General features: G+C 39.7%; 1 protein-coding gene across 3 annotated transcripts in view; it reads left to right on the top strand.

Annotated features, from left to right (window-relative positions):
- Window positions 1–3,670: 3,670 nt before the first annotated feature.
- MYOM2 (myomesin 2) overlaps window positions 3,671–9,032 on the top strand; it is a 113,910-nt gene continuing 108,548 nt past the window's right edge. For 2 of the 3 annotated variants that reach the window (XM_049903611.1, XM_049903609.1), the window contains exon 1: window positions 3,748–3,826. The gene's annotated coding sequence lies outside the window, so the exon portion shown is untranslated. Of the gene's footprint in view, window positions 3,827–9,032 lie in introns of all 3 variants that reach the window. The other variant, XM_049903610.1, reaches the window with a different exon arrangement.

Genomic DNA, 9,032 nt, shown 5'->3' with positions numbered 1-9,032 from the left:
TGTTCTGACAACTCTGTCGTAGGTCGGTTCTGACTTAAGTCGAGCGAGTTTTTTGTTAATTTTTTTTTCAGTTTTCGTTATTATTGACTTTTATTGTCAGTATCTTTATAAATCCAACCTATGAACATGTGAGAATGATAACGTCAGCAAGTGACGAGCTGCAACATTGTGTGTAGTAAATTTTACTGACAGTAGCTCACGAAAGTGTGAGGACCCCCCTAAGACTTCCTCCTTTGCCTGCTGGGGTTTTTAGCTCTGTGGCCAGACCACGATGAGCCTCCTGCAACCTTCAGCCACAGTTTACATGTTCACACCAGTAATAGCTCCAGCTGTGGGCTTCTGCTCCCGGGCTTTTGCTTTTATTAACCTGTCCATCTCCTCAGTTTTATAGCAGCAGTTTGCCCTGTGACCTCAATTCTTTGAAGGATCTGAGAATAGTTGTTGATTTTCAGTTCAGTATTTTTCTTGTTGTGAGGATGGGAGTGATGATGTCCGAACTGTTGTTGGAGTATTAACTGGCAGTCAAAGTCATTTCATCCTTCCTGTATGGTAGGACATTGTGTGAAACCATTTTATAGATGAGAAAATAAAGACTGACAAACATTCCAAACATCACACAGCTAATAAAGTAACAGAAGTTGGGTTAAAATCTCAGAATTCTTAACTCCAACGCCAGTGCTGTTTCCAGTAGGAAATGTTACTTCACTTTAGTGTCCTTTGACACTTTAAGCTTCTTATTAGTAAACCTTTATTTCTTTAAACATAAAATGGTTATTAAAAATTTGACTGTTTTGGACAGAAGTTTTCTAAAATGCATTAGATCATTTTTTTGCTTTTGTTTTCTGAGGCAGAATGTAAGAAAATTTACAAAATGCCTTAAAAATGTTTTTTTCAAATAGAGGTTTCTGAATTGCGTATTAGTTTAGGCCCTGAGCTATATGACTTAACAAAATCCTTAATAAGGCTATAAGACTTTGTCCTTATGCTGTATAGCCCCAGACGTTTACACGATTAATAACCTTTCTGACCCTACTTTTTAGATTTCGGTCCCCTTTTTGATGTCATCTGACTTTTCTCATTAATGTGGTTTTTTTTCTTTAACAACCTGCAAATTCTAGCTATTATAGATTTAGCATTAAAATTATTGATTTTTTTTTTTTTTTTTTTTTTACGTTAACCCAAATTTAAGGGGCTTAAGCAAAGACAGAATTTGTTAGTTCACGTAATTGGGAAGTATAGTGGAGAATGGCTGGGTCTCGTGCCTCTAATAATATTGCCTGTTTTTTTTCTCTTTCAGTCTCTTGGCTCTTATTGGTTTCAGTTTGCACGCAGGTTCACTTCACATGTTGGATATCAATAGAGTAATCTAGTGAAGACAATGAGGGATTAGAGGGGTGAGGGAGAAGGGTCTGTGCCCTCCAAAGGAAGTTCAGGCTCTCCTCAAGTCAGGAACCTGCCTTTGTCCCAGTTCAGTCCTCTGTTTCTTTGAGTGATGTGGCTATAAAAACAAACCAACCAGCTAGCCAGTTAGCCAGCCAGCCAGTCAACCAACCGATCAACCAGCCAACCAGTTGCCTTCAAGTCAGCTCCAACTCTTGGCAACAGCAAGAGTTGCAAAATTGAGTAATTCCACAGAGTTTTCAAGGCTGCGACCTTTCAGGAAGGAGGTCAGCAGGTCCTTCTTCTGAGGCACCTCTGTGTGGGTTTGACTCGCCAACAATTTGCAGCGCCCCCAAGCCGAACTAAACCCATTGTGGTCGAATTGATTGGAACTCACAGTGACCCCGTGTGTTACAGGGTAGAACTGCTTCACGGGGTTTTCTTGGTAGTAATCCTTCCAGAAACAGGTCACCAAGCCTTTCCTCTGCAGTGCTGCTGGATGGGTTTAAACCACTAAACTTTATGTCAGTAAACCCATTGCTGTCAAGTCGATTTTGACTCACAGCAATGCTATAGGATAGAGTGGAACTGCCCCATAGGATTTCCAAGGCTGTAATCTTTAGGGAAGCAGATTGCCACATCTTTCTCCTGAGGCTGGTGTGTTCAAACCTCTGAACTCTCAGTTAGCGGTCGAGTGCTGTACCCACAGCACCACCAGGGCTCCTTCTTTGCATTAGTAGTCAGGCAAAAACCATTTGTGCCACCCAGGGACCAGGGATTCCTGTAACATTCAGGATTTCTCAGACGTTGTGTTCTAACGAATGGGTTTCCTACACCACAGGAGAGAGACCTAAGCAATTTTAAAATTTAAAGAAAGGATGAGGAGCTGGTAGGCCTGTGGGTTCTTTTATGAGACTGTCTTACCCTGCGAATGAGATTATTTCTCATAAGAAGCTAGGAGTGAGAATCAGATAATTGAGGTGTTGCTTGACTGGGATGGGGCACACCTGTGGGTGCAGGAAGAGAGTATCGTGATTGGTAGTCCAACAGCCACCACATGGAAGAGGGTGATGGCTGATTTCCTTAAGGAAGGGATGCTGATAAACAAAAATAACATGCCTGCTACCTTTGCCTTATTTGCTACTCAGTCAACAAACATTCGTTAAATTATTTGCTAGGTGATGGGAGTACTAAAGAAAATATGACATAAAGTAAAAATATATATAGCCTTGATTGAATATCCAAGGGGCTTTTAGATGAGAAAAGTCAATGGCTTTTACTCTGTATCTGTAATATTTATTTTGTGTGTTTATAGATCTGTTTTACTGGTTCTTTGCTATTTTTATGTGGGAAGAACACTGAGTTTCTTAAAGCTTCCAGGTACTTACTTTCCATATATTATTTTCTTTAATTTTCACAACAAATGTATAAGACAGCTATCATTACACACATTTGACAGAAGTAGAAACACAGGCTCACAGAAATCGAATATCTTGCTGAAGTCCACAATCTCTCCATGACAAGGTAGAATTTGAACACAGTTCTCTTGGCTTCTGAAACCAATGGTCATTCCCACAGGGCACCTCCCTCTTGGCAGGCGGTACGTGCCATGTTATAGCACACTAGTGTCTGGTTATGTGTTATTTATATTTGGACACATGCTGTGCAAAAAATATGGACACACTGTAATTATCCATGTTGTTTAGATAGAGTGTATGCCTGCGGTAATAACTATAAATAAGACATAACTTGCCGACTCGGCATAGCTCCTCTTTTAGGTAGGCACTTCTTGCTAAATTAGCCCCAGGATGAAATTAAGTGAGAACTTGAGTAGTTGGTGAAATTAAGAAAAAATTCCCAAAACTACAGAGACTGCAAACTTCCCTTCAACCATGGGCAACAGTATTCTTTAACGTAGTTAACGTGGCTGATAAATGGCAGAAATGCTTATTGAAATTCGAGTCATTATTAAGGCTCATGTGGGGGTGTCTATTTACACACCAGGGGACTTATAACTCAAAAGGATGGAAAACAAGTCTGAGAATTCACATTTAAAAATTAAAACGAGTTGGGAGGAGAGCCAGGTAGGGGGAGAGTTCTATTTCCTCTCCTTCTTTTTCTCCAATAGCTGAATTCTCATATGAATCTTACTGGGAAAAGAAAAGTGTACTTTGTGATTCAGTGCTAATACTTTTTACTTCGATTTTTCTAACTTAAGAAGTTTCCTCTCCCGAAGTTCTGGCCAATGATTTATTATGGAGGTATCAATTTGGGGAGAGGCACTGCCCTGCTGCTATATATAGCATCTCCTCTGGCCATAAATAGGAGGGAAGGGACAGGAGCTTGGAGCTGGACCTTAGCTGTGCACTCCTCAGCCGGGCCTGCGTAGCTTGGTGAGCTGGGCGGGGCAGAGTTCTCTCCTCTTTCCTATTTTCATTTCTTCCTGGTAAGTTTCTTCTCTCCTTTTCTTATGTGTGGCTTTTGGGGAAGGATTAAAAATTTGTGCCAAAGCCAGTTGCACTCAAATTCCCTAGCTGGACCTTTTCAGGGCAAAGATTTAACCAGTACATCCCATTATATATACAATTTACTACAGGGAAAAAAAAAAGGCAAATCATTAGTCTGAGGTCTATATTTGTTTGATTAGATTATATGTTCAATGAGTATTTTCTTTATTTTCCATTGTTATGATCATTATTGTAATAATATTCTAACATCCCTTCATAGTACTTCGTACCTGAACCCTGATTTTTGCAACATTGTCTGTAAAGTTCCAGGACACAGTTCATTGATGTCTGCAATTTTCATGAGATTCTCTAAGGAAAGCAAAGGTTTGAAAAGACGTAAAATAAAATTGGACATTTTCTTAAGACAAAAAAGCAGTAAGAGTTCTATAGTTTAGACCTAGACTATTTTGTATTTTATAGCCAGCACTTTCAAGTTTTTACTTTAAGATTTCAGTTTTCTCAGAGTGGTTTTCTTCTTTGTGCTTTTTGGTATGTGATGATCCTCCAGGATTTTTCAGCTCAGTTCCTCTGAGAGAGCCTGTGTGTTCTCCAGTCATGCTCTTGAAACTCTGCCTGCCTGGAAAAGATAGTGAAGTTGGACGACACTACCCGGGAAGCAATGAAAGGGCAGTAATGAAGGAAAGTGGACGTTGTGGTGGATGGGAGAGGCTCTTTCCCTATCTCCCCGCTTCACTCCTTCTTACTGAGTAGAAGTAAAACAGAAATCAAAGAGCAAGTGGAAGACAGCAAATGTAAAGGTGCTATAACTGAGTCAGGGTTGTATTTGGAGTGAAATTGTGTGAAATTAACATTGAATTAGGGACCTTTTTCTACATGCCTGTTCTTTCATAAAAACACAGGTAAAATTTGTATGGAATGAAATATTTTTAAACTGCTGATTCATTTTTAATCTTCTGTGGAAAACATGGTAATTCTCTGGGTTACTGGAAAACGCACCTGTCCAGGAAGCTGCACATTAACGGCTTTCCCTGATTTGATGCCGCTTAAACGTTAGAGAAGAGGGAACCAGTCTCCCCAGGAAGTACAGCTTTGTAGCTACAGGGAGGGCGAACTAGAAGAAACTCCAAAATCATTCGTGTCATTGTTCTTAAAGGTTATTTGGAGGAATACTTGAGAATTTAGCTGCCGGAAAATGGACTTCAAACTATATTGAATTAATCATTTATAGTTATTTAAAAAAATATATTTTGCACCCAGTTATCATTAATTTTGGAGATCAGTAGTTTGGAAAAATCTTTGGGAAAAGTACTTCACAATGTGAATCAGCTCTGATAAAACCCTGTCTTAGGAATCAAGGACTTAGTCACTTGGAGTATAGACCAACTACATGTAGTGATTCATTCTCTTCTTTTCCTCTAGGAATGCTTTCATTGGTGTGTTCATTGACTGATGTTTTTAGCTGTATACATGATGACTTCTTTCATTAAATGGAAGCAAAAGCTCGGCACTTGAAACATTTTCACAAATTAAAATCCTTCTTGGTGGCATGAAAGATTGGTTCCAAATATTCCTCTGAGGAAAAAATTAGTACTGAGCATGCCGCAGACGCACAGTCCCCTGTACTGGAGGACGGTATCACATTGCATTTTGGTGTCATAATTCCTAAGCATGTCAGGAGCTTCCCATGAGTAGCCTGAGAAGCCAAAAGAGCCTGAGGCTGGATGGGGTGGAAAGAGGGTTAGGGGTAAGAATCAGAAGACCTGGGTTGGAGCCTGGGCTCTGTCATTGACCAACCTGTGACTTTGGCAAGTTATTTTAACCCTCTGAACCTTAATTTCCTCATATGTAAAGTCAAGATGATAATAAGGATAGGATGATACTATCTGTCAAATCACGTTCAATTTGTTAAAAAAAAAAAAAACCGAAAACCCATGTGTTTAGAATACCTTCATTTTGTACTACGTGCTTGCTCTCTATCTTCAATCTTTTAGGAAGGTTAGTGTTGACAGCGTAGGGTTGCCTACAGTCATAGATTCATAAATTGCTACAGATTGGAGGAATCTTAGTTGTCATCTAGTTCAAGCCTCTCGTTTTCAGTGAAGCAAATCGAGGCCCCAAGAGCTAGAGGTGTTGCTTTATTTAGCTCACCAGGTCACTACTGGAGTGGAAACCTCTGAATGCCCCTTCACACAAGGTGGCTCACATCTAAAACTGGGCTTTGAGGAAAAGATCTTCTCATTATTTTTGAAGTATGTGTATGTGGGAGAGTGCTTAAGACATGCTATATCTAGTGTTATCAAAAAGGAAGATGACTTTCTATGAAGAAAATGAAGGGAAATCTGACAGTTGACTGGCTTCTGTTACTTCTCTCTTCTTTATAGTGTAATAAGTAGTTTGGTGAGTTTGGCTTAAGTCCTGTCTATGGTCTCTTTCACTTATAAATGCCTTGTGACTCCATGGCTGTCGCTACTGAACACCTTCTGTGCCTGCAAAGAATATGTTCCCAAGGAATTTCTTCATGTATGGCCTTGAGGAGGTCACAGGGGCTGGGTCAGGGCAACTGGGGAAGTTCTGCAAATGTGAGGCCCACTGACGGGCAAAGGGATCACAGAGGAGCATAAAATAGGTAGACTAGGAGGGGGCTTGAGGCTGGTATATGTGGGTTAGGAATGTGATTGATAAAAGAGGAGGTGAGCGGGGCTGAGGACACATTTGCACAGAAGTTCAAATGCCATACAAGGCACAAGTTTGCCACCATTCCCGAAGCAGGAATGTTCCAGTCTTTGAAATCCTATGGTTCTATGACTTAGGCTTGGCTGCCACGGGGCTGGTGCTCAAAAATATCTGTGGAATGAAAAATGAGTAGAACTAAGGGTAGTTGCATTTGTAGAACCATTAAACCTTCTGATTTTGAAGGAACACTGTTTCTTTAAAGGATTAGGGAACAAATATAAATAAATACACTTAGTAAAGTGCTCTATTGCCACCATCCTCCAAAGATGTCTTGGGGGGAAATACCAGTCACTTAGAGGTACTGGTTGACAGTAAGTCTATGAGTCAAGCTGAAGAATACAGGCAACATGTACACTTGAGTCCAGCTCCCCTTCTCTAATTACTACAAAGTATATGCTCCTCACACATGAAGTGTTTGAAGACATCCAGGCGCACACAACCACGTGTCGAGTTAAGTCAATGATATAATGAGTGCTGATTGTGTTCCTAGCACTGGACAGAACATTGCAAACTAGTTCAAGGATATCCAGTCATCAGATTATAAAGACTTGAGCAATGATGACCTTTACCAGACAGCTTACATTCAGAACAAGAGAACGAATCTAATCAAGTATGGAATATCCTCTTTGGGTATTGGCTGCCACAGGTTAAACATGTCAAGATAGCTTATTCTTTCCTAACACCTAGGCTATTTTTGGACTTGTCCCTTTGCCAAGAAACACAAATAAATTGAAAAGTTAACCCACCATAAACATAAGTAAATACTGTGATGTGAAACAACTACCAGACAAAACACCGTGTCAGGGGATTGTTCGTGATTTCTGCTATAGCGTAACATCCCTCCCCTAGTGCAGATACGATCAGGAAATCTTAGAGGGGAAACTGGGGCTCAAAGTGCTGAAATATCTTGTCCAGTATCAAGTGGCTGTTCAATGACTTAGACATAAGATATTGTTGGTCTGATTTCAATTCAATGAGTTTTTCCCAACACCACACAGACTCCAGTGACAACATATAGGATATATAGGACAATTATGGGTAGGAAGCTTTTCTAAAGATCACCTTTATCACTTAATTGGAAAATCCCATAGAGATGGAGCTGAGGATCTTTCAAATATTAAGTGATAAATAGATTTTATTCAGATACCTTTCCCTATTTATAGATTCAACTTGATAAGAATAATGAAATAATAATAATAAAGTGACAATGATAGATACAAATTTTGAGTTGTTTATTACCCTATGCCAAGCATAGTGCTAAGCATTGTATATATTCAGTATGGAATATCAGAGAAATTAGGAATGAACCCAAGACCACATCTAGGTAAGTGCTGGAGTCAGAATTTGAACCCAGGTCTCTCAGATGTCAAAACCTGTGCACTTGACCTCTATCTTATAATACCTGTTGCTGTCAAGTCTATTCCAACTATAGTTACCCCATAGGACAGAGCAGACCTGTCCCATAGAGTTTCTAAGGAGTGGCTAGTGGATTCGAACTGCCAAGCTTTTGGTTATCAGCAAGTTTTTAACCACTGTGCCACCAGGGCTTGTCATATTATAATACCTATTTCAAAACTGGGGTTGGTAAAGGGGGTAGGCTTTTATTCTGCTCCATTAGGTGCAGCACTCTATTATATATTTATAATCAAATGTATGCATCACGCTACAAAACACATGCCAGGTATTCAGTATCTGTTAGCTGATTGACAAGTTGATTTTTGAGAGGAAAAATTGAGATAAGTTAGTGCAACATAGTAGAAAAGGCCCAGAGACAGATGCCTGATGACCTGGGGGTGGGCTAATCCCTTCTATACAGTTTAAGGAAATAATCTCTTCTCCTGGGCCTCGGTGTTGGGTAACCTGTTAGGATTTTTCCAGCTCTATAATTGGTGATTCTTGGAAACCACAGTCTACAAAAACTGATCACAAAATTTACTTGGAGAAAAATGACATTTTTGTAGGTTTGCTAATATATACTTAAAAGATCTGAATGATGATGAGGAAGGTAGTATAGAATGTTTAGTCTCAGAACAGGGTCATGACACTTTCGACCCCGGGAGTCCCCATTCTCACTGTCCTCTCTGTGAATGCCATCCTTGGGGCTGTGCAGTGGAGCCTTAGTTAAGAGTTTCTTCTTTAAATCAGGCTAGATTATCCTAATTTAAACATAAATCACAAAATGGAGCTCAGTTTGGAGGTGTTCTTTTGCTCCTTTATTTGGGAAACTAATGATCACGTAGACTTTGAAATACTGCTTCTACATAACTTTTTAGATACAATCAAATAACCCAATAAATTTGCATCTTATTTATTTTGGGTGAATACGCGAAATGAATATGTCTAAGAGCAGCAATACTTCAAATTTCCAGAGACAAGAATGGGTGTCAGCTATTTCTCGATTTGGGAGAATTCCATCAAAACTTGCTTATTTCCTCACATCCTTGAGGCATC

Source organism: Elephas maximus, chromosome 12 (genome assembly GCF_024166365.1).
Source record: "Elephas maximus indicus isolate mEleMax1 chromosome 12, mEleMax1 primary haplotype, whole genome shotgun sequence".
NCBI lineage: Eukaryota > Metazoa > Chordata > Mammalia > Proboscidea > Elephantidae > Elephas > Elephas maximus.
The sequence above is the reverse complement of the archived record's forward strand: the minus strand, read 5'-3'. Positions and strand labels throughout refer to the sequence as shown.